A 27,684-nucleotide genomic window follows, 5' to 3' on the forward strand; every position below is an offset into this window, starting at 1 on the left:
ATGCTTCCTTCTCCTCCTTCCTCCAACTTCTTTTCTTCCACCTTGTCTTCCTTCTCTCCTTATTCTTCCCTATTTCTTCTTCTTTCTCTTCTTATTCGTCTTCTTTTTCTTCTCCATCATCTCCTTCTCTTTCTTCCTCTTCTTTTTCTTTCTCATTTCTACTTATTTTCACCTCTTTTTCATTATTCCGCTTTCTCATGTTCTTTGACTAGTACTTCTCCACCTTCTTCCCCTCTTCGTCTTCTAATTCTTCTTCTGTTCTTCTTTTTTCTCCTCTCTTTCATCTATGTTCTTTACTTTCACCTTCTCTTCATATCTTCGTTTCTGAGCTCTCCTTAGTGATGAACCAGATGGGAGAGTGTTCAGAAACTAAAAAACAATGAGCTAAGACACAAAAAAAAAATGCGTGAACGAACTAAAGCTTTAATCGTGTTTTATTCTCCAATGCCGTCGAGACCAAAGCAAACGACTTTGCATCTGGCCAGCAATCATATTATAATGGACGCATTGAAATTCAAACGCCTTTCACCACTTTTCCCCCTTTCACTCTCTGCCCGGTCAATTTCTCACCAAGACTGTTGTTCCGCATGTCGATGCTGTTCATTGCTTTTGTGGGAGTAGTCAGGCTTGTGTACATTATAGTTTGGTCACGTTCAGTAATTTCTCTGTATATATATTACTTGTCAATTGTCAGTCCGCAGTCTCAATGTCATGATCCGAGCGCAAATATCTATTCCCAAGACTTAAAGTCAATGACCGGACGGATGAAACGATGTACCACTTAACTGGGAGAGAAAGAAAAACTGGACCACCTATTGAAGAAATCAAGATACAATCTAGAGATGTCTTTGTCATGTTTAATTTGACGACAGAAATGAACACTCTAAAGGAAAACAAAAGTTTCATGGCGATGGAAAGACACGATAATACCTTCGTCAGACATTTCTCCCTCTCTTTCTCTTAACGTTAATTTTCCGCCAACTTTTATCGGGGTTAACATCTTGTACCTCCAGCTTTCAGCACGTCGAAATATCCGAACTCCACCAGGAGTTCGGGACTCGGGATGAGAGAGAGAACGTGCTCGGAGTGGGGTTGCACATCGTTGCCATAGCTGCAGAAAATCAGTGGATGCCTTCCCATGTGTGGATATTATAATAGGTAAAGCCCCTACAACCTGTATATTCAAGGAGGAACTACGCTCGCCTAGTACGTCATTGGTATATTCAAAGGCTGTATAATCGTGTATAAATTTAACGCAAAATTTGCGGCCCATCTTGGCGAGTGCCTAAAAGCAACGAGCAATATTTACATTTTACTCTTTTAGGAAAATATGTTGCTGCAAGTGCTGTTTGACTATAATCAGCACAGATCTTGACACCCTACCCCCCCCCCCCCCCCAAAAAAATGTTTCTGTATGCCTGGTGTCTCGAGTGATTTATTATGAAAGACATACCGGTAGACCAAGAACATTATTTTGGACATTTTAGCGTTTCAATAGGTTGACAATATTTATCAGAGAGAGAGAGAGAGAGAGGGGGGGGGGGGGGGGGGGGGAGGGAGGGAGAGAGGGAGAATTTAACTGAGTGGGTATTTGCCAGGATAGTTGCGATAGATGGAGAACTTTAAAAAGCGATCATGACTTTAACATGTTTAAGTTCTTCTTTGTTCATGCCTCGCGGGTGTAGAAGTTGAAACAACTGCAGGAGCCACCTCGCTGGATGCACATGGTTTTTTTTTTTCATATGTTGGATACGGAATATTGTTTATTGCATGATTGATTAAGAATACAGACACGTTGAAAAAACAACAACAACGCATAATCATTTTCAAGCAGGCAGGAAATATGGGTTTTCAGGTTTTCTCCATCAGAAACGAGATGATCCCTATTCCATAGATTTTGATACCACGTGGCATACACGCCATGTTTTTTTTTCTTAAGGCTCCCTTGCCTTTGTCTATGATGTCACGCAGATGCTTATTTTTTGTAGAATTGCAGGTAATCCATATAGTTTACGAAACGTTTGCGAAATAGTTAACAAATTCTGGCAAATTATCCTCGTAATATGTCTGCACACATTTGTCACCTTATAAAGATGACCAAGAAATTGACCAAGATCTTGGAATGATGTGGGCCCTACTTGTTCATTGGTAAACTGTCACGTGGTCATGCCTTTAGAATAGCCATTGATTCAAATGGTTCACGAATATTTCAAGAACTAGATCGATTTCAAGATCAGCTCTAGATTTCGAGATCAGCTATTGATTTCGAGATCAGCTCTAGATATCGAGATTTCGAGATCAGCTCTAGATATCGAGATTTCGAGACCAGCTCTAGATTTCGAGATCAGTTCTAGATTTCGAGATCAGCTATATGGAAATTTCGAGACTAGCTCTAGGTTTCGAGATCAGCTCTAGATTTTGAGATCAGCTCTAGGGAAATTTCGAGATCAGCTCTAGATTTCCAGATCAGCTCTATGGAAATTTTGAGACCAGCTCTAGATTTCAAGTTCGAGACCAGCTCTACATTTCGAGATTTCGAGATTAGCTTTATGGAAATTTCGAAGCCAGCTCTAGATTTCGAGATCAGCTCTAGATTTTGAGATCAGCTCTAGATTTCGAGATCAGTTCTAGGGAAATTTCGAGACCAGTCCTTAATTTCGAGATCAGCTCTAGTTTTCAAGATCAGTTCTAGATTTCGAGATCAGCTCTAGATTCCGAGATCAGCTCTAGATTTCGAGGTCAGCTGTCATATGGATATTTCGAGACCAGCTCTAGGTATCGAGACTTCGAGACCAGCTCTAGATTTCGAGATTTCGAGACCAGCTTCAGTTACGGAGAAGACTACCATCAGTAATCGGAGATGACTTTGAAAGAGACAGGGAGAGAAAGAAAGAAAGCGATCTCGGATATTTGGCTCCATATTGAATCTAACTTGGCGAGAATATCATGAGCTCGTAATTTATGTTTCGATGCCATTGGTAGCAAAGAGTCAAAACGATTTTGCGAGGAATATGTATATTAAAGGAGAATTGCTTGAAAATCTAAAACTGAACTGAACTGAAAGGAACTATAGAGTAACACAAATCACACAATGCTGCGTCATGAAATAGAGCAACAGGCCAGAAAAAAAAAAAAACTAAAAAGAAAAATAAAGTATCACTTTTGAAATTGATGGAAAATGGTCGAGGCATAATGATAAGATCTGTGTGTTTGGTGGATGTATCTCATTAATGATGCAATTGTTGAAGTAGCCATTAGCAGCGAAAGTATTAATGATGTTGTTTCTCACGATAGTACTCCATATCGGTCAAATCACAGTTACATACACACCCTCATCTCACACAAATCAATGTTGTAGACATCTGCAGTCGAACCACTTTGTGTTGAGCCCAACAAGACTAGTCAAGCTGTAGAAGCAGAAATTAAGCTTGTCGTAGACCGACTAACCCATTGGATCATCATAGTTACGAAATACAGGGAACCTCGTCTAAGTCGAATCCAGAGAAAATCAGTGGAACCAGAGAAATCCTTCGACTTATACGTGAATTTTTATTTACACAATAAAATTAGCACATGTTTATAACCAGAAAAATAGAACATTTCTTCGATTTCGCGAATTTTTCGCCTTGTGCGAGGTCGACTTCGGCGAGGTTTTCAAATTTGAATTTGAAAAAAAAAGAAAGAAGATGTAATAGGTTTATCTACATTATCGTCCAAATATTGCACGCGCACTGAAAGTTTGGAGACAGCATTGCTCAAACAAAGAGAGAGAGAGAGAGAGAGAGAGAGAGAGAGAGAGAGAGAAAGAGAAATTGAGATCTTCATAGTTCTGAACAGGAGTGGAGAAGTCCCAAGTTCAATCGACACACACGTGTGTTGAGTTAGGTTGTTTGCGGATGAAGCAAGGGATCCAGAACGAAACGATCGACCTGTTGAATGACGCCAGGGGATTGGATGTTACCATGCCATGAAGACAGAATGCATTTTTTCTGTCCTTTTAAAAAGGGTAATAAAAAAAACGGGAGCATAACTCCATGGTTCAGTTTCGGTGGGGATTTTTGTATCGTGGATAAACGATTTTTTTCCCTCTTACTGCTGGCGCATGTAGGACTAATGAAGACGCTGTGTAGGAGCAAAATGAGGTGTAAGTAAAGTGTTATTTTCCATACGTATTGACTTTTGATTGCGAAATGTCAGATTTTAAGCCTTTGTTTGTGTGGTTGTGAATTTTATTTGCAATATCTCGAGAATTTTGAGGTCTAGATGAAAGATAACAGACCCGCCACTGGGCAGTTGACACACAAGCCTTGAGAACATTAGTTTCCTCCTTGATAGTGTTCAGAAAAGGTCAGAACTCCCCTAACCTCCTCCTCCAAGACAAGACAATATGAAACGCTACAAAACAACACGAATCTTTTTTTTTTTTTTTTTTTTGGTTAAAGGGTCTTAGGGATACAGAGGAAATTTTTTTGCTATTTTTCTTTCGTACGTCCTGTTTCTTTGTTGTTGTTTTTTCTCTTTCTTAATGCCGGTATCAGACAGGATGGGTTTGGAAATTTACAATTATAGTGTTGAAAGTTGTATTCCTAGATATTGGACAAATCTGAAATACATCTTCCTCGCAAAACCATTCTAACTCTTCACTACCAATGAAATCGAAACATATTTGAGCTCGAGATATCCTCGCCCAACATTAACTCGAAATGGAGCCAAATACCAGAGATCATTTCCTTTCTCCCTCTTTCTTCCAGTCTCTTTCATATCATCTCCGATTTGATTTGTGGCAGACTGGTGGTAGTCTCCTCCGTGATTGGAGCTGATCCATTTCCCAAACAAGATGGGGGTAATACTCCACTCGCTGGTGGTGACAGGTGGAAGACCCGTGTTCATCTCTTTGCAATAAAGGCTGTAAAATAGAGAGGAAAAAGTAGCACTGGAGCAATCAAGAATCTAAAGCAGTTCAAAGCCACGTAAGAGTCTTTCCGGAAATGATCACGAGATTGTGGCGGTTCGCTCTATATCATTATTGCAGAGAACCTAATATTCATCTCGTTTCCGAGCTGAGCTCATGGAGATGATATCTTGATAGCCGCGAAAAAAAAAAGTGTTTCCCCGTCGTAGCAGACAACATTCGTGTCACCGTTCTGACAGTTTCCGAACACTCTCAAAGAGGGATAAAGTATAATAAACTAACGTTCTTAAAGCTTGAATTTCAACTGCCTAGTGGTGGGTCCATTATATTTGTCGAGGTACAAACTAAACACCAGCAAGGAGGGATGTAACTGCTCGCTTTCTCGAAAGAAGCGACATTAGAAGAATAGAAGGAGGAGGAATACTGAAAAGACATAAATCAAGAAAAGAAAGAGAAGTACCAGGAGGAAGAAAAGAGAGACAGTAAATTAGGAAGAAGAAATAAATAGGTAGAAAGTGGAAGAACGAGAAGAAAAAGACAACAAGGAAACGGACCAAGAAAGTAATTTTGCAGGCCTCGTGTAGAAGCAGATGACAGAGCTTTCTTTTCGTCTTTTATTAATGTTCAATTGCATACCCAGGGGCAGATCCAGGAATTCCGTAAAGGGGAGGTGCCTTTGCAAAATTAAAGGGGGCGCACGCAGCCCCCCCCCCCCCATTTTTTCTTTTTATTTCTTTTGTTTTAACCAAAAATAAAGAGGGGGCGCACGCCCGGTGCGCCCCCCCCCCCCTCTGGATCCGCCACTGCATACCTGTGGGCTCACGTGTCGAAGTCACTTCCCACCTACAAAGCAGATTCAATAAGACCAGGACAAACATGTTCGCCATATAACATGTATTGTGAATTGAAAACTCCTTATAAAATGATCGCAGTTGTATTTTCTTGTTTTCACTTGTTTGTTTTAGTAGTTGGCTTACTTCTTTCTTTCTTTCTTTTTCGTTTCCACAGGAACAACTGAAGCTACTACCGCGTGAGGAGTTACGTTGGACACGTTGAAAATAAATCAATTTTACCAGATGCAAAATAAATTGCAAGTACATGTTTCATGACTTCCAGCTCAGCAATATGCACTGACAATTTGAGCAATTCGGTTTTTGACAGAAAATACTGTAGCTGTTAACTGACAGCTTCCTTTCAGTTTGCATGATTGAATTAAAACTTGTTCACAATATTTTGATTGAACAATTTAATGGTAAACAAATAACTGAATGATTCTATAAACGTGAACCATAATTCCTTTAAAAGATCATCTGAACTCTTCTAAATGAGAACTTCGGGTTATTTTCATACTTTTACATTTAAACAACTATAAATTTGTTATACAGGGTGCACAATTTTAGAATTTAGAATGATTTGGACTAGACTATCTATTCATTCATCCAAACATTTATTCATTTACTTACACATTCATTCATTCATTTACATGTACTCATTCATATTATATTCATTCATTCATTCATTCATTCATTCATTCATTCATTCATTCATTCATTCATACATTTATATGTAGGCCTACTCATTCATATTTTCATTCATTCATTCATTCATTTATTTACATGTAGGCCCTACTCATTCATATAATCATTCATTCATTCATTCATTCATTCATTCATTCATTCATTCATTCATTCATTCATTCGTTCGTTCATTCATTCATTCATTCATTCATTTATTTATTTATTCATTCATTCATTCGTTCACGCACTCGATGCATGGCTTCCACTGATGAGACAAGTACATGAAACTCGTTTGAAGGGGAACTTCTCCAAACCATCGCTGAGGATTTAGTGAATGCAGATAGATTGGTAAAAACACTGAGGCAAAGTTTGAGGAAAATTGGACAACCTGTTCAAATACAATGTATCTTTATGATATTCGCAAATTCCATGTCCTATTGAGATTGGAACGATGTGGGATGTTACCAACAGAAGGGCGGTAAGAAGAATATGGGCACAATTTCACAAATCTTCATTTTCATTAAAAGTACGTAACCATCACGAGTTACGGAGATAATGTTGAGGGAAACATTCACCATGCCTCGTAGAGGAGCTTGGTCAAATGTTCTTTAGATGTCCTTGAAAATTATGTTTGTGACTTCTTTTCATATTTTCTTATACTATTGTCCCTATCTATAGTGCTGGAGTAATTTTCAATATCAAGATATTTAAAGGAAATATACAGCGTATTGTTTGGTATAATCTCCAGCATGGAACCACATGTCCAGTATTGTGTATGACAACAACAAACGTCCATGTTTACTATTGGGTTTATCGAGTTTTGTCACATTCTTTGAATAACAACATCTTCCCACAACCTGGCTCTCTACCAGACAGATTATTCTTCAAGTATATGTCTAGTGCATATATCTGAAATTTAAATCAAAGGTGCTTTCACATGTTTCCTTCAAAACAAATCTCCATTCAGTATATTAATTATAGGCCTATGGGGTTTTTACAGAAGAATGGTGTAAAAGAAAACAACAACTTTGATTTTGATTTTGATAGCGAATGAATGTGAATGCGAATTTTAACATGAGTGTCACATAATGACCAGAGCGGGATGGAATGATATGCTTACTGCATGAGTTGTAATTTCCGGTTGCCATGGTTACCGGTAGTTGTTATTTGTTGGAAATCCCCACGACATTTTGCAACTGAATACTATACTAACTTGGATGATCGCCGCGTAGGAGTTTAATAAGTATATACGCAGCATGGCATAAAAAATTTATCCTCTCCGTCTGATACCATGCACAAGTCATTGTCAGTGACATTATGTATAGACACAATAAGATTTGATATCACCCTGTAACTTAATTCCTATGTTTTCGCACAAGGTGATGCCCTCAATAGAATATATGCCGTTCCTGATTTTTATATTCCTATTCTATATTCTCTTATCCTTATCTTGCTGGTTTAGAACACGCGGAAGATGAAAGGATGCCGTCGCCTGTATAAACATTTTCGCCAACAGGCTCACTTGTAAGGTGCACCTCCAGAAACATAAACGATAAACTTTCACTTGCTGTGCTATCAAATATCCACTTCCATCTATATCAAGGTATCCAACAGAATCTACTAACAAGTTTCTGCAGAAATGTTTTACTTCTCATGAAGCAAAATGGTAGGTCATACGCATGAAACAATGGTTTTAATACTAGAATTATACAATGGATGATCTTTTTTACCACGGAATATGGTGACCATTAAGATGTCTAACCAATTACCCCGGTCACTGGACTCAAGTCGACATTTACTGAGTATCACATTCGCTCCATTCCAAATCGAATATTCCATTGTCGCACGAAGAGAAAGAAGCTTAAATACATTATCATGAGGATACAATGAATGCAGAACTATAAGTACAATACATCAGTTAATTAAGTATGAAGAATATCGGACATGATACAGTTCAAAAGTTATGAAAATCATGATAAAGAAAGGTGAATATTTTCATTTTTCTTAGATAATAAAACAGCACTTGGATTGTGACTCTTTCGGAAGGTATAAGGGGGAATAATATTACCCTAAACATGACAGTAACAAGTGAAGTGTTTTACTGCAAAATGGGCTAAGCGCCATTTTTAAACATTTCAAAGTAAGTACATCATCAGATAGAGCAACTAAAACCTTTTCAGTAATACCTCACTTGTAACATAACAAGGAATATTCTAGAAGTTATGATTGAAAATATCCTGTATTTTCTTATCATTTTATTTGTTTTTTAGCAGCTTTACTCACAAATATCTCAACTTAACAAGACCGGAATTAGCTCGTTTTGCGATACCACTCTTCAAGTTGAAGGAACGTGTACTTTTCATATAAGTTGAAATTTTGTAGAATTCTCTTCATATTTTCTTTATATCGTTGTCCTTCTGTGACATCACAAAATGTTGTATAGTCTTCTTATCCAGTCATTTTGGTACCAAAACGATTGTCAGATTTTCCTCGACCTTCACTGATATGTCTTCGACTAATATTTCTGTACTCAAACACAATTATTCACAAATACGCCCTATATGCCCTAATAGTCATAATTGGGTTTCCTCCCCCCCCCCCCCCCCCCTGTATAACGACACACACAACTAAACCGCATTCGAGTTAAAGTTCCTGCGGGAAAACCCATGTATGTATACCTGGGTAAGCAGTCTTTCTCGAGGACACGAAGTTCTGTTGTAGAGGGGGTTCGAACCCGGGATCTTCCTACTGAAATCACTGCAAAAACAACTAGGCCTATAGACTACGAGAATGACGGACAACAGCGGTATTTTCATTGAATTTGAAGAGATGGAATTAGAACTTAGATCTGTCTAATTATAATTTTCATACTTATCAACACGCATAACATCAGCAGTGATTTACCAATATATCGTTTAAGTCTTAATACGCTCGGAACGACTCTATTATCTGGTTAAGACTCAATATTCAGAAAAACAAATCATTTTTAACTTCAATACAAGAGTTTACGCTGCTCTGATCAGGTTTATTTGTGTTCAGTGGCAAGCAAGGTGCCATGTCCTTAGCACTTTTTCTGGAGTAGACAAAAGAAGATATGACTAAATTCGTCGTTTACATGTTAACGCGAATGTGGGCGAGTAATTTATTACTTGCATCTGTATCATAACTGTTATAAATCACGCGTTGGGGGATACGTTTTTAATATAAAGGCTGTGGTTGGTTGCCAGTGCTGAGGGTAAAATAAATTCTGTCACAACCTGTGGCATGAAGCCAATGTGGGATGTCTTGCCAGGAAAGCTGTCTTGACAAAAGACAGGTCATCATTGCTCTGGGTGTTTGTGGATTTTTTTTCCCCAAAATTTTTCTCAGAATCGTACAAATTATGACGAAGGGGCGAAATAGTTCGTCGCAACAAATCACTGTCAGTTTACACTGCCAAGGACATCTCTTTAAAAAGGTTATTTATTTCGGGAGTATTTCAAAATCACCCTCGGATCTCCATCTCTCTCTCTCTCTACCTCTCTCTTTCTGTCTGCCTTATATTGTATCAAGCCGAGGTCGTAGGAGAGTTGATGAGTTAAAGCTCGACAGAGTTGGTAGTCTTGCATTCAGACTCAATACAACGTAATTATGGCGATAAATGCAGCAAGCATGCAGGCTGGCCTGATAATGTGTTATCAATGTCATGTATTAGGGCCGACATTAAAATAATGTAAGGGATCACCGAACGGCGCCGATAATTCTGTATATTCCACTAGTCTAATTTGGACACCAAAAAGTCGGATTCATCCCTGCTTCGTATCAGCCATAAGTCAACTTTCCTGTTTACAGTGATCACATACACATTTAGCCAAACTCATGCGAACCCACGCAAAAACACACTCACAAAACGTTTGGTATAGGCCACCTAAAATGCCAATAAATTTTATCATTTCCTTATTTCTTCGAATTATCTTACAGGTGTTCACATATTTCTTCCTAACATTTCCTCGTACACCCCCTTTTGCTTTAGACCCACCCCAGTTAAATAGCTTGCTTTAAGTTGACGCTGAATAATGTCTCTTTTGTGATCAGTGTATGGCTATAAATCGTTATTGTAAGTATCAATCATTGTAGTTACATGTATTTACATCAATATTACTTACAGTGAATTGAAAGCATTACACGCTACAACTACTATCGTGAATATCTTTTTAAATCATCACCTTTTAAGTTTACATTTAATGTAATAGGCTACATGGTATTAGTTTAATATAAGTTAAGTTTGATTTGATACATGTTAAAGGACAAGTTCTATGTCATATAGGCCCTATACATGTATAATATATTGTGAATTGAGATAATACAGCAACATTAACAGAACACATCAGTGAAAGATTGAGAAAAATCGGAGAATCCATTAAAAAATATTATTATTTTTAAAGTTTTAGTGTCGCCATTTCTTGGATGAGAAGACTACTACAGCTTAAGATGTCACATGTGTAGAACAATTTAAAGAAAATTTCAAAATATACTATTTTCATTTTTCTTTCATAATAAAAGAGCACTTGACTTGCCCCTGTCAGAAAACAAGAGGAATAATATTAATACCCTCAGAGACAAGTCGAAGGAGCTCATGACGTCATCATTCATTCATTCATTCATTCCTGTTTTATTTTCATTTCTGAACAATACACATAATCCAATAAGTCATTTGTTGTCCACCACACAAATTTTCGAATGTCTGCTATGAAATTTTAAAAAAAGAAATAATGTCGTCGAAGGGTTAAAATGCTCACTTTTAAGGGCGAGGAGATGCAGTTGCTAAATCATCGACCAAAGGTGAATGAAATCGCTTTAATGTTAAAGATTAATGGAAGGTACCAAAGCGATGGTACAAGCTCTGTCTTTTTAGTGGGTCTCTCCATTTTTCGCACTTTAAGCAAAGTTATACATGTACTATATTTCGATCACTTCTGTTTTTTTTTACTACAATGTATAATTACTATGTGGTCCTCCTCAATTGTTTTATATTCTTTTCGATACATAATGTTCTGTTTACCTTATTCTCTGTTGTCAAAAGAAGTGTAACTTATATGTTTTGTCGAAAAATAAAATAAACTTTGAATTGAATTGAATCGAATTGAATTGAAATTGAATCGATGGAATTATCGCCTCATCTCCTTTGCATCACGTGGTGGTCAGGGTGCAAGCCACGAGTTCGATACTCACGAATCACACAGCTCAAGAGTCATACAGAAAGAGTTATACAGCCCACGAGTCATACAGCCTTATGAGCTCGACGTTAGACCTTGTGAGTGTCTATCTCTCGTGAGATGTATGGCTCGTGACTTGTTTAACTCGCGGGCTATATGGCTCGTGGGCAGTAAGGGCAGTGGGTTCAGTTGTCAAGAAAGCTTCCACAGCTTTTCACTGTGTCCAATATTACTTATAACTTTTCACCCATTTCGTTGGCATGATGTTACTCCACTCATCAAAGTCACTTTGATTAACCATTGAGTAACATTTTCCTTCAAATCATCATAAAAACGGATGAAGACAGCACAATTCAGAATGTGACATATCCTTTTGTGGAGGACGTGCGTTGGCGTTACGCCTCACACGCGTTCGGTTGAAGAGATGATAAATAGTTGCTAAGGGGACGTCAGTCGTTTTGGCGCGCAAAAGTCGTCCATCTTCATTTGTTGCACCTGCCACATTGGGGTAGGTCGTCTGATAGTAACAATCGGTGACCACTAGGTTATTCACTGCCGAGAAGATAGACACAGCTTTCTTTTCTTCATTCACGGTATCGTGTGTGTGTGTGTGTGTGTGCGTGTGTGTGTGTGTGTGTGTGGTTGTCGTCGCATTACATAATTTTTGTAGTGGATTTATTTATCGTAAGTAAAACTTTCCAAAGATGTGAGGATAGGACAGGATGCGGATCCAGGACCTCATGTTCCCTAGCCCTATACGCCACATTCACTTATGACCCATATTAGCTTCAAAAGATCTCGAAACAATTTCCTTTCATAAGTTCAGTTCAGTTCAGTTCAGTTCAGTTTATTCAAACCAAATCAGAACCGAGTAGGTCATAAATGCATACGACCGACAGATCCGAAGATCTTGAGATTATTCTACAAAACTTGCAAAGTGGAAAGCTCCCCGAATATCTTCATGACCGTCTACATACTAACAGCATGGAAAGAAAGAATAGGAACAACTTCACTTCAAACATTCTGTTTTCATTGCGAAGAGAAGAAATAATGAAAAACTTAGAATTCAGACCTTGAAAGATATTTATGATTTTCTATTGATATTGAACATATCCAATATCTGAAGTTGTAAAGAACCTGAAAAGATATCGTACATTTCGTAAAGTAGGATTTACAGAGACTTCTGAAGACCTTGGATACAGCTTGCGAGGGAAAATGACTTACGGACTGATGAGCAGTTTTCATTTGAGAGCTGAGGAGATGCAAGATACAAGTATACATCCTGGCAGCACTTCGTGGAGAAGAACTGTGGAAACTTCGAACTTCAGAGCTAGAAATATGTTGGAATTATTCAAGCATCAATCTGTGGAGAAGGACTGGGGTGAGTTCGTAGTCGGGAGCAAAAAAGCTCATTAAAGGGAAATTCCAGTGCAGACGAAAGTTGTCTGAAATGGAGAAGTAGAATTTCATCTGCACAACAATGAAAATTTGGCCGAAATCGAATGGAAATAACGATTTTAGGAACCAGTTCTTGAGCAGACAATATGAATATGCAAATAGATAAGTGATGATGCAATCCCGTCCCAACTTGTCACATACTTCGTAAACAAAATATTGAATTTTTTTCATTTTCAAACGTAATTCCTCCCTAGTCTCAAATCCTGATGACTGATCATTATTCTGAAGTTATTCAACCAGGAATAACATAGACCTAATGTTTTACATTTTTATAACAGAAACATTGCATTTCCGTCAATGATGGAAAATTGTGAGGTGATGACAGTCATCATCAATTCATTCATTTACATATTCATATCAACTGTACGAGAACTGTTATGCAGTTTAATCAGCAAAACCTCACAATTGCATAACTTCCTTAATTTTCATCCGATTTTGATAATTTCATAACTTCTCCAACGTTTATCTGACCTTGATCAAATTGTCACTGTTGTAGTTGTAAGATTTTGCTCTTTCATATCAGACTAACTCATGACTTTAAGACATTCTTCTCAAATTGGGTACAGAAGGACTGGGGCATAAGCAAAGGCGCGGCACTCTATCATCTTTGGGGCAAAAGTTAACAGCTAAAACTGATATTATGTGGAGGATGACTGAGTATTATATACATGTATACAGCTCCTAATCATCTTCTTAAAAACATTTCCTATACATTACTTTGCAGAGGACTAGGAAAGAAAGAATACTCAGGCCCTATACAGATGATCTTGGAGACATCCCTGTCACATGGCGAGGAGAGGGAGCTTGGATAAATCATTCTGTGGAGGGTCAATCGAGTTTTTTGGTCCTTGGCTTAAAATGCCTTCGTTTTTCCATCATTGAGATGAGTTATGAATCTGGCCAACAGTACAAGGGCGTGGGAACACCAACTCCAGTGACATTAGTGGACAGATCCAGTGAAGGGTTTTTTTTTTATTCACATGAGTGTCATTGCTATTCATATACATTAACAAAAAGACCCTTCGTAATAATATTGAAAGTGTCATAAGAGTGAGCGTGTCAGAAGTAAAATAGCCCGTTGTTGTATTTATTTGAAAAGGAATAACTAAAATGTGTTGTATTTCATCCATCAAGCATTGAATAATATTTGAAGCAACGTGTGATAGCATTACATTTGCGACTATTTGACGAATCAAACTTTAATTAAATTATTATTCTTAAATTCAATTCACTTTGATAATCATAAAAACGTGAATATTTAAAGTGTAAGATGTAACGGGGAGCTCACAGAGAAAACCAAAGGCTTGATGCAAATTCAGAAAACTTAATGAAAGTAACAGATTAGATACAAAAATACAATAAAAGATGAAACATATGCTACTACATTAACACAAATAAAACAGACAGACAGAACAAAACTAACAAAGATGGACAGCTGCATTTAGTATGATTTAGTATGAACTAATGTCTTTTGTACCTAGACTTAAAAGCACTTTGAGAGGATACATTCTTAAAAATTTCATGAAGACTGTTTGAGTAAAAGTACACACTTCCACAAATCTATGCCTATATAACTTGTAACTTAGGTCACTCTATGTTGTAAAATACATTACTCCCACTTAACTCGAGCAGTGAGGTCAAATGGGAAACTTGAGCCACCAGTATTGGCTTATGTCGTGCTCTCCCGTGTTCAATATTTCTCTTGCTCAGCGTGTTACAATTTGTCATGCGAGCTATACAGAGCGAAATGAAAGGCAATGACGGAATAACATTCTAGCAACAAAATACAGGGGTGACAACGTCCATGAACTCGGAGGGCGAAAGGAGAGCCACCTAGTTTTTGGCAGATTTTTTTTTCTTCACGCCATTGTGCTTGCTTTTGTGATAAGTCAAATACCTACACTAACTCGTTGAACCGCCTCAGTCTCCACAAAGAAACTATTACGGTCGTATTTTGGCAATGAATGGAATTGTGGCACAGCGGGCGTTCCATAATCATATCGCGAGTCTTTTCGTAAACCCGTCGGATCCTATTGCTTCGAACAACAAGAGGCCAGACAGAAGCGGGTTTTTATTTTGTTCTCAATTCCTTTCTTTCTTTCTTTCTTTCTTTCTTCCTTCCTTTTCTATCCCTACTCCGTCACACCCTTGGGCGAGGTTACAGGCAGAGGATATGTATCAATGCCATGTGGGGGGAAAATGAAATTACTAAAATTATTTATGTTGATATTTTTTGAGAAGGTGGCGACAAATTTGGAGCTGTTCGTAATTACTCAAAGTCATATCGCGCTGATAAAAACCACCTTAAAAGCACTTCCGAAACAGATGTCTTTTCCGAAGAAATGTCCAATACATCTCTGTTTCTCCCAATAGAAACGAGACACGCCCAAATACTTACCAAATATTTTCGGATGGGGAAAAATGCTATGTATCAAATGAGTTCAACTCATAATGATAAACATGTAAGCTTATTGCTCGTCAATCTCGACATGTGTTATTAATGGCTTGCAATTATTCGTCCCTTTCCGGGCCCCCTATGTCAACTTCAACCGTAGCACTTTTAGTATTGAACATGTTGAACTCAACCTCTCTCCCTCCCTAATGATTATTACGAGAGTTATGACTATACCGGGTGTTAGTAACGTATAGTTCATTTGGTATTGCGAGATAGAAGACACATCGCATGCCGCGTGAACTCTATAGTCACATGACCATTGACTATATACATGATGACGTCACTGTGCATAGTCTTTTCCATTACTTTTGAAATGTCATTGATTTTACAATTTATGGATTCATGATTCGAGAATATTGTGTTTTCAAGAATCGATAATAAAAAGGGTGAAGATCGAAAATGATGTCTTATGAGCAAAGCAGATGAATAATTGCAAATCAATAAATAAGTCATTTTAGGTCAGCTGGTGATTATAACGTCTATGTCGAGGATCTCATACACAGTCATGGTTGATCGACATCTCATCCAATCTACTTGCCAGTAAAACTACTGCGACTTTCTATGAATTCACATTTTCGATTTTTTTCAATCTTTTATTTTGGTCAAACTAACTTTCTTTTCAAATTAACATCTCTTCCAATTTCCATTCCTCACGTAAGTGACACGTGTATCATGAATCAGTGATTATTATCAAGCCTAAACTTCGGGAAAAAGAACGCAGTAACTCAAGATGTATCAACTTTCATACCAGACAAGACTGTTAAAATGCTTTCATCGGAGATGTGTTCCTACAGTGCACGTATTATAACGTCGTTGCAAGAAGTCACATGCGAAATTACAGGTCACTAACTATCTCAGCCAACGCTATACTAGTATATGAAAGACCAGCTAATACTATGAATCTATATGGACAAATTTGTGATGATGATCGTTGGTTCAAGAAAAGTGCGTTTACTTTGTAGCCTGCACTTTCTCGATGCATCAGAAGACGTTCATGATGAAGACGACCCCTTGTTATCCCCGCTACTGGATTGACAGTGACTCGTTGGGGGAAGAGTTCAGGCGGGAAAAGTGCATACGCCCGGTGAAGTGTTCAAGCGAAGTCGTCTGCACTCGTCATCTGGTCCTTGCAAAGCTTGCGAAGAAGCGGGCGAGTTTTTGGCGGTTTTAGTCATTACACGCAGACGACGTGGAAGCATGTGTACCATGAAAGAGACATGGAGAGAGAAGGGGACAAAGAACTGACTTTGGCCTTTGTCGTGCTCCACTTAAACTTTGCGTCAACGCTCTTCTTGATGACAGGACGATCTTTCTTTGATAATCTTATCAATTCCTCATCAGTGTCTGATCTTCTTCCCAGGGATCCGTCACCCCGCCAAACATCACCCTCGTGATGCGTGTTTGAAACCATCGTTGTGATCCTGTAGCAGCAGGATACTATAGTATAACATGCTAAACGGAGACCTGGGCCCTGTTGCATAAAACCTTTACCGCTGGACTTACCGCTCCTTTCTTCTAAGTCTTCAAATTAGCGGTAAATTTTACAATCCTTGATGCTGATTGGCTGTGACACCTAATTTTGACGGTAGTTACCATTGAAATTCAATGGTAAGTTTTATGCAACGGGCCCCTGGTATGGAGGATACACAGACCCCAGGTCAAAATGACATGTTGCCATGTAGATAGTGGCGGGGAAAAAAATCAGTCTTAATAAAGGCATTTTCTCTTGAGATCGTAATGACTTTGAAAGTAAGAACGAAATGTCAGAGTACATCATTCAGGTCTAATAGAAATGTTTGCCGTTTTCTATTGGACCCTACTGACTAATTTTGTTCTCAGAAGTAGGCCTATTTAACAACTGAAATTTCGAAATGCGACGTGTTTATTCTCCACCAAAGTGTGTATCAATATATGGAGCTATCCATATACGGTATCAATTATAATAGGGATGCATGAGTGAACTTTATTCTCGAAGTTGTTCACAAGGGTCATTGGTCTTCAAACCTGAGTCGATGTACCATATAACTTTTACAGAAACTGTCATCGTGGTCATGGGGTACATGAAGGGAGACGATTGAGTGAATTTCCCGCTGTTTCGGGAATGAATCATCTCATTCTATCATAATATTATAGCCCTCTTTCGCAAAAGTACAAAACGACTAAACCTATTTATTTGATATTCGGTGTTTTTCTTTTATCATGGGCTATGTATATAATTCATCAATCAAAATTTGAAGTTCTGCAAATAAATTTGAAATTTGGAAGTATAGTTGGACAGTTTTTATACGGCGTTCGAACCCTTTAATGAAATACTACTTTGTGATATTCTATTACCTATTCATTACAAGTTTGTAGTATACGCAAAAAAAAAATCAGTAACGTAACATCGATATGGATAATTGTCAATTAAGCACCATATTTGTTTAAGTTGTCTTTTACGAACATTCAGAAAAGTTCATAAAATGTAGATTTTGAAGAGAACTTAACGCAAAAAAACAACATTCCGAAAGTTGACACTGTCTCTTTAAGTTGAGCAGATCGAGCTCGCGCTTACCAGGAGCGCAAATTGTGTATTTATTACAGGACTGTGTAGCGAAATCCCTTGTCCAAACTCCTCCAAGCCGGACCCAACTTAAGAAGGGATTAAAAACCATCGCCGGGAGATTTCTTGAAGCAAAAAAAAAAAGTTGGGCTTTTGAGTTCACACGAAGGTTTGAAAGCCGCAATGAAAGAGGAGAATGATGCGAAGTTTCCATTTTATTAATCGTAATAACTTACGATTTCGTATCATTAGATTGCTTGAAGATCCAATTTGTGGTTATCAATAAGGAATTATGTGTCTTATTGACAATATAATCTTCAAAAAAAAATCTAAAAAGAATCAAACACTTTCCTATACTTAATATGCATATAAATATCTTGATCAGTAGATTTTGGATTCTCCATCACAATCATCATCATTATTTCTTCGTTTCTTTAAGTTTTGGCAGATTTACTATAGTTCTGCATCAACATTACTTGGAAATTATACTGATCACGGATTTCCTGTGCGAACAACAATCAAGCACTGTTACAAAACAACATTTCACCTGAGGGATATATACCATGACTTTAACAATCCCACCCATGTCTTGAAATGTCGGAAGTGCCGGTTTGAAACGATGTTTCAATACTCTACAGATTTTCTTTATTGAATGCGATGAGAAAATTTCACGTGTTCGCTATGTTTTTTCCCCCCTCCTCTGTTTGTGCGTATAAAGCTATAAGGCTACTATTTGCATTAAGTATTGGGTTAAGTATTGGGTTGTGGGCGACACTTTTACTGTGACGAATGAAAGGGATTTATTGAACCTGATAGTCCCCTATCAAATTGGCAATCAGTCGCGAAAGTATCAGCTGACAGATTAGCCAGTGAATGTGCAGGAGGGGGAGGGAAAAAAAGCTAACTGTTGCTCCCGCCTGGTTTTGGTCCCAGATTGCGAAAGAAAAAAAAATCTTTAACTTGAAAGACGAAGGACTATATACATCATGTCATGGCGTTATTATGGACAAATCATGAAGAGGAAAAGAAAACTCATCCATTTATATTGTAATTCGTTCATGCCCTTTCTCCTCTTTCTAACACTGTATCCTTGTATTTTTTTAATCTAATACACTTTCAGATAATTTCATCACTTAAAGATTTTCAGCGATGCGTATATTCAGGGCAACATAGTATCGCACAATGAAAGCACTTAATGAGTATAACATCGCAAAAGCAATGTTCGTAAAAAAAAAAAGAACGTATAGTAATAATGGTCCAGAGATATGAAAATGTTTGAGGCGATTTAAATTACACGGAAATAAAACGGGTATGACGCAATAATCTGCGATGATATATGAACAACGGGGTGATGACATTGACACAGAGACAGACCAGACGATGACCTCATACTGAGATTCTGGGAAATCTTGAAACTTAAAGGGATGGTGTAGTTTTGATTGAGATTGGGCTTCAGGTTTCCAATTCATCGTGAGATAATGATATACATCCTATGAAACATGAAATAGTATACAATACTAAGAGGAATTCGAAGTTTATTTGATGAAAATTAGTGTTGAAATGACTGAGATATCCCCCCCCCCAAAAAAAAAAAATGAGGCCCTAATAAAAGGTAGGACCACCTTTTACTATAATAGGACCACTTTGTTTATTTTGTTTTATATATCTCAAAACAGCCATTTCAAGACCAATTTCCATCAATGTAACTTTGAGTTCCTCTTAGAATTGTTTGCTCTTTCAAAGATGTTTTTAATTACTACTATCTCGCAAAAACTTGAAAATCGGAATCCCCCATCTCAACCAAAACTATACCATCCCTTTAACGAAAAAAAATAGCATTCTGGACAAAAAGGAATTATTTGCTGCTGCGAGTGAGTGATCCGATGAGGGACGTTTCAGAGAAATACCTTTCAAGGGCAGAGTTTGATAAAAATATCAAAGATACCATTCTGAACCACTGCTTGTTTAAAGACGGCCATTTTGACAAGATGGATCCATCTGCATGAATGCAAGAGGAGGAAGTGCGGTTTTCTATAGTTTTTACCAGGAAAACAAGTGGGGAAAAATAGACTGACAGTGAACGAGAATGTATAAGATATCACCGCATTTCGTATATCAACAACTGACGAGAACTAATGAAGGGATCTCGAAGAATAATAAATTAAGAATGAAAACTTTGACTTGATTAGTATTCTTCAAAGGTATAATGGAAAAAAATCGATATGAGTGTGTGGAAAGAAAGAGAGAGACGGAGACAGACAGACAGACAGACAGACATAAATGATCTTTTGTAGATTAAAGAAAACAACAACAAATCGGTAACATGGTAAAGAAACACCGTATTGTGAGAAGTTGAATGCAAAAGTTATGATGCTCAGTAAAATAGGCCTACCAGTACCTTATTGATATTCAGCTAGAAATAATGTGTTTCCTATTTTGTAATGTTTTACCAATCATTCTGTTGCCTTCATAGAGTAAAGATAGCTGCCTTCTTTGAGTACATCCTGTCAATGTCATACATTACCCCCTTCTCTTTTTCTCTATATCTATCTATCTATAGTATTTATCTATCTGTCTATACATTTATCTATCTATCTATCTGTCTGTCTATACATCTATCTATCTATCTATCTATCTTTCTTTCCTTCTTTCTTTCTTTCTTTCTTTTTTTTTCTTTCTTTCTTTCTATCCATTCCCTGTCTCATGGCGAATATATTGTTCAGTTGTTCAGTCCTCTGAGTAGATTCGGTTTGTTTCCATGTATGGCAATGCAAGTTTCGCTTCCAGCGTAAATGTGCTGCACAACTGGCAATGGGTATGCGAGGAGGCGATGGGGAGGCGGTGTTTGCTACCTGGTCGTCCGGCCGCAGCTCCCCTGGCGGAAAACGGGCTTTGTTCGTCTTGGTCGGGACCACCCTGACAGGCGCTGCGAAAAAATTAAGTTCAATTTCAATGCCCTCTCAAGGATGGGGCGCGCCCCGCGGCTAGCAGAGGGGACCCGGACCAACTCGCAACAAGAAAATGACAAACTGCATTAGCCCCTTCGCACTAACAGGAAGGCGGGATGCGTATTACGGGATGAAAAAGTCGTTAAACAATTTGTAATTGAAACAGTGTGCAAAGCGGCGTCACACAATACGGGGGAGGAGGGATCGAGATGCAAGAAAGACGTCGATAACAACATTTCCGCGCACCCCTGTGCACTGAATTCCCTCCCTGTGACCATCCGAAGAATTCTGACTTTCAAACAGCCCTGACAAACTATTGCAATGAACTTTCCAAAGGAAAAAAAAAAGACGAAAACAAACTCATATGATAATCGATCGACATACACATGCATATATCGTAAAAGTTATAGACTGTTAATTTTCCTGGAAACTGACACTGATATGCCATTTCATGATTGCATTTCCCCTAAATGTTTTCTTATAATATTTATTTTTTTACATGTTACTTTATTATGCCTTTCTATATTTCAACTACATAATGGTTTGAATTGGGTTGACGTCATCTTATCCCTTTTGTCGACATAGCCTACATTTTGCATATGAAATACAAAGTAACCTGATATAATGAGAGTGAAAATTATTGCTCCTCGCTTCAGATGCTTCAGTCGGCTGCAATTGTTGGAAATGAATGATAATTTGAGATTTTAAGTTTTACTCTTTAACAGTAACCGATTTTTCTCCGAGCACCCTTACGTTTGTATATAGAACCTACACATTTTGTTGCCCTAAGAAATATAGGACCTAATACTATAGCATTATTCATGAATGTGATATCATTACATGATTACTAGAACTAATACTACATCATATTCTAGAACTAATAGTGTATGGTAGAGAATGTGGCATTTGTTATTTAATAGTAAATAAAGCGTATTATATTCATTACGTCGATTTGTCTTGTCTAGGGGATATCCCGTGCAGGAATAAAAAGTATAGTTCGCAAAGTACGTGAACTAAAACGCAGTTGATAATAGACACGTGGTACCAATTCCATCAAATAAAATTTTTGTTATAAATACAGTATTAACTATAATACATAACGTTAATAAAAAAGTAAAATTATCTAGGCCTATATATTTCCACACAGTACACCTCACAGCATAAAGTATCTGTATGATGCGTATACGCGTTTCCAATGTGTCTAATGTGAATAGCATATTTAATAAATACAACATACATGGATGCACACAAACGGAAAAAATAACATACACACAGAAGTACTGTACACGCATACATAATGTACATGTACATGTGCATACACACACAAGCACACACATACATACACACAAAATACATAAACATATACAAGATACATAACATAACATACATACATACACACATACATACTTATTATTCATTCTTTATGTTTATAATTCCATTCCCGAAGGTCGACGCTTTCACAGTAACCTCGATACCGCCTTTCCTGCTTTCACTCTCGGTATTCTGTAATTCACGGTTTACCGCCACCGTGACAGGGCGCTTATTTTATTTCCAGCCGATCGCATCCGCTAGAACGCCCCTAATCACCTCTTCGCCCCAACAGAGTATCTCTCCCTCAGCTTCTTTCTCTTTCTCTCTCGATCCCATCACCTCTCTAAATCAAGAAGATGTGTGATTCCCACATCACGAAGAGAAAGAAACAAAAGCAGAAGATGCAACCCATTCATAACACCACAAAGTAGGCCCTATCGTCGTTAGAAGCGAAGACGTAAGAGAGGGAGGAGAGGGAGAGAGGGGGTGGAGATAGGGAAAGTTTTATTTTCGAGAAGATGCTGCGCGCAACTACTCGGACTGGGTGGTCGTCAAATTTGAAACTGTTTTTGGATCCGATCTGTGGGGAAGACAGGATGGATGGGGTCCCTGGACTTTCGGATGGCGTATAGGAGACGTTGGTAAGAAATGTTAAAGAAGGGTCGTGAGAGAAGTGAAATACAGACTGAAAAGTGTGTACAGATTAAACAAAGTATTCCAACAAAATATAATAGATCAAAGCAATAATATCAATAAACATGGACAGATACAGAAAAGGTTGGCGACAGGATGTGTGATGAAAAAAAAAAACTTGGCCAAAGTTTTTATGGCCAGATATCTATTTATCAGAGTTATTCGTGGTGCTTCAACTTGGATGTTACGATAATAGAAGAAAGGAAGAAAATGACGAACAATGAGAAAGCGTATTACAAGATGATGAGGTCAAGGACAAAGATCAGGAAAAAAAAAAGAAAATAGGAAACATCGGATTGAAAACGGGACAAGGAAAGACAAATATGGGACGCTAGAATGGCAAAATAATTATGACAAAAAACACAAAGGAAAGAAAAAGAGGAAAGTTGGAGAAGAGTGGAAAATGGGAGAAGAGAAAGAGAAAGGAGATCGAAAGAAGATGAGGATAAAGAAAAAGAAATGCTGGTCGTTTGAACAAAGAGTTATGAGGAGCTGCATGGTCTCTGGAACCATTCACTCTAAAATGTTTGTTACACTACCACCTTCTCACTTCCTTCCATTCTGCACGATCTGGATGGGGGAGGAGAAAAAAAAGCGATCGAGTGATCGAGGTGAGAGGAGAAGGCGCCACTCGAGTTATCTAGCCCAACCCACTCCATCCGTCATTCGCTTCTTGTTTGACCTCACCAGGGGTCGGGTCAAAGGTCAAGTGAGCTGCTCCATGAGATCTCACCCCAGGGAATGGATACGATCCCACCGGTGGTAGCTCGTCTCGGGCGAAGCTACAAAAATTGCGTGATAATTCATTTACCCTTCGACAACGTGAAATGACTTATTTTCTTTCGACCATGAGGTGTTTTGTCGTTTTTCAGTATAACAAAATCACACACACACACACACACACACACACACATAATGCACATAATGATAAAATACATATCTGATCAAAACTAAGTGCAGGAAAACATGTGATTTAAAATGAGTGTTTAACTTCCCGTTTTTAGCAGCTATAAACATTGGATAAAGTGCTCTTTTATGTAATTGAAATGAATATTTTTTTTAAGGTGATCAAAGGAATGTTTTACATTTAGGAAATTGCTTCTTTATCATATAAAATTGTGTACAAAAGATAAAGACATTGATGCATAAACCTGCTTTGCGAGATTTCTTACTATGACAATTAGGTATTCATCTTTTAACAGTATGGGGGAAGGTGAAAACTAATAATGTTAATAATAATAATAATCATCATCATCATCATCATCATCATAGTATAGTAATATATTTATCTATTTATTCATTTATTTAAAGGCCTATGTATTACATTTGTTTGTTTCGGGAGGGCTGGTATTAATATCAAATTCTAGGATTAGAGTCTAAGCACTTGGATTAACTTAGTACAGTGTGTGTGAGGGAGGGATTTCTGTGTATGTCTGTGTATTTTGCTTGGGGATTTAAAAGAAACCATGTTCAAGTTGAACTTTAATGTATCTATTAAGTTATATTAAAAATCAAATAGAACAGTAAAAACTTCATCACAGTCGGTCACGAAATAAAAACAGATTTACAGAATATATAAGTAAGATATATTCTACGAAAAGAGCCTGGTCAGAGCAATGATGTTGGTTTACAATTATCCCATAAAAATGATGAAATTAAATTTCATTCATGAACTCTTTTTTTATTGTAATAACTAAGTAAAGACAAATTCTTAAAGGAGAGATTGTATGTTGCTTAATCTTCGGCCAAAACTTATTTTGTTGTGCATAAATCAACATGATTTAGACAGGCAATGACACTACCATGATATCTAATTCCATTGTGTGGTGAGGACAATAACACTATATATTATATATTTTGTTTAGTGAAATCATGCGAATCGTTTAAAGGGGAATTACGGACAAGTTCTTATTTAATCGGAAAAGAAAGAGCAAAATGTTGTAGGCACAACAGAGAAGATTGGATAAAAAAGATAGAAATTAGGGAAGTTATTAAATTGTAAAGTTTCGCTATTTTTGGCAAAACAGTTTGCAAATTTATGCAAAAAAAAAAATGCAAAGAGTGAGCTGATGATGTCATCACCTTCCCAATTTTTTTTAAGACCGCGAACAGAAAATCAACAAAATCAAATTTATTCCTATAAAAGTTTAAAGCATCGTTATTCCTGGCTGAATACTTATGATTAGTCACATATACAGGAGTTGAGACTGGGACAATGAAACTGGAAATTTCAAGATCTCAAGACTTTATGACAAGTTGTGAGAAGATGGCATCAACTCACTCATTGGCTTATTCTTGTTGACTGCTATCAGAACAGTTTAGTAAAGATCAGCGAAATTGCACGATTTCATAACTTCCTTACTTTTTCATCTAATTTTGATCAAACTTTTACTATTATGCTCATAGAAGTTTACTCTTTCTTATAAGATTAACTTTTTACTGCTTCGGATTTTCCTATCATATCTTTTCTATCTTATAATCGACTTTAATATTGTTGTTTTTCTTTAATGTGGTGTTTTCTTACTAACACCAAAATGAAGTCTGTGAGAGAAAGGTTCATGTGCTTTTCGTATCTAAAATGTATTTGTGATCCTAATGTTTGACACCAAGCAGTTTTGTTTATAATATGATTGTTACCGCGTCACTTACATTTTTTGTTCTTAAAATATAACTGTATTCGATTGAAAGACGCTAACTTTACATTTGATGTGTTGTGTGTTGTGTGTGTGTGTGTGTGTGTGTGTGTGAGTGCTACAAAACTTCATGTGCCTATGTATTCACTATTCGCCCTTAGCTATTGTTCAAGGGATTACATTGTGAGTTAGTATAAATTGACATAACTGTCTTCATCCTTTGTATGCAAAATAAATTAATCTATGCAAAAATAGCTGGTATTTGTATCAAACTTTGCACTCTCTGCCACTATGTTATGATTCTTTTATCATACGGATATTGTACAAATAGATATGTTAACTTGAAAGCGACAATTTAAACTAGACTTGATGTCGTCATTGAGATAGGTCATACGAAGGATCCGACGTCGGTCAATATACAACTTATAACACTGTCTATTGGCATAGTGTGTTAAGTATGCATGGGGGCAATAGGGCATCTATGAACCATGATACAGAATGACGAAGTTTTGACTTTTGACCCTAATTTAGACAGCCAAGATGGCGTCTGATCAAGAAGTCGTTACTTGCTTTATGAAATGATCCATGTAACATGGTCTATATTAATTGTGCATACACGTGACTGTGTAATATTATTTAATGTTCAGTAATTTCTCCGTGAAGTAGCTTTCGGGTCATATCAATCCCTTATATCAAAGGACAAGTCCACCTGCATATACATGTGGATTGAATGAATGCAACAATATTAGTAGGACACATCACAGAAAGTTTGGGGGAATTCGGACAATCCGTTCAAAAGTTATGATTTTTTTAAATATCTGCACAGTCACTGCTGGATGAAAAGACTACCACAGTGTATGATGTCACATGCGTACAACGTTATATGGAAAATAAAAAGAGAATTTCACAAAACTTTACTTTTTGAATAAAGTCCACATTTCTTCGACTTGTTACTGACGTATGTTAAGGGTAATATTATTCTCCCTGCCTTCTGAAAGAGAGAAGTCGAGTATTCTTTTGTTATGCGAGAAAAGTGAAAATATGTTTAATTTTCTTTATTCTTTCTTTTTATCGTTGTACACATGTGACATCACAAGGTATAGTCTTCTCATCCAGCCGTGACTGAGCAGAAACTTCAAAAATTCATAACTTTTAAACGGATTGCCCGATTTTCCTCAAACTCTCACTGATGTGTTCTACTATTGTTGCTATCAGAGATACATTCACTCAACCCACATGTCTATGAAGGTGAACTTGTCCTTTAATGACAAATTTCATATGCCCCTTCTCAAGAACATTTACGGAATTTGTTTTTAAATAACATGTCTTAATGTCTTAATTTGCAAACTTATTAGAAAGTTCCGAACAGTCAGTATTTAAGCATTTTTGTGTGTGCACTGACTAGATGACGACCTTTGAGGAAGTGACGTCGTAATCATGTCTCCATACCACGACGCACTGTGAGATGCTTTAATGATATTGCAGAATTAAAAATTGCAATTGCTTCATACTTGTCCATTGTTCTTTGTTCCCTTGCCATACAGTTGCTCGTCTGTAGGTCTGATTTCACAAATCTCCTTCATATCGACTCTTTTTTCAGTTCATGTAACAGCTGCGTCTCTCTAACTAAATTCATGTCTAAAACAATCGATAAAACACACAGTGTTCCCGGTGTATCCCATTAAACTTTGAACAATGGCCAAGGCAGGAATATGTGCGAGATGACTCGCCTTTTTTCGCTTTTGTTTTCAATCATTTTCTGACAAATGCCGCGGGTCATGGATGTGATACTAAAACACACGCGCGTCCGGCTTATCATGGATGTTACCCAAACTAAAACCTCGTCTTGCATTTGGATGATGAATTCTGATCGATACATATTTGAATGTGAAAGTGAGGGAGAGGGGACAGAGATAACATGCAGTGTTATAACAGACCTTCCTCCAATGATGAATTGTACACAGTAGCAATTGAGTGGGAGTGATTTACCGACCGCTGTGTGCCTGTTTGTTTCGATAGT

At 37.4% G+C, this 27,684-nt stretch overlaps 1 protein-coding gene across 1 annotated transcript in view; it reads right to left on the reverse strand.

Moving 5' to 3' along the window:
* Positions 1–27,684, reverse strand: part of LOC139713328 (protein Wnt-4-like) — a 43,396-nt gene that overhangs the window by 14,381 nt on the left and 1,331 nt on the right. The gene's annotated exons all lie outside the window — the stretch shown is intronic.

The sequence above is a fragment of the Diadema antillarum genome, unplaced genomic scaffold, assembly GCF_040938485.1.
Source record: "Diadema antillarum isolate AM-2024a unplaced genomic scaffold, OU_Dant_1.0 seq00001948_RagTag, whole genome shotgun sequence".
Classification (NCBI taxonomy): Eukaryota; Metazoa; Echinodermata; class Echinoidea; order Diadematoida; family Diadematidae; genus Diadema; species Diadema antillarum.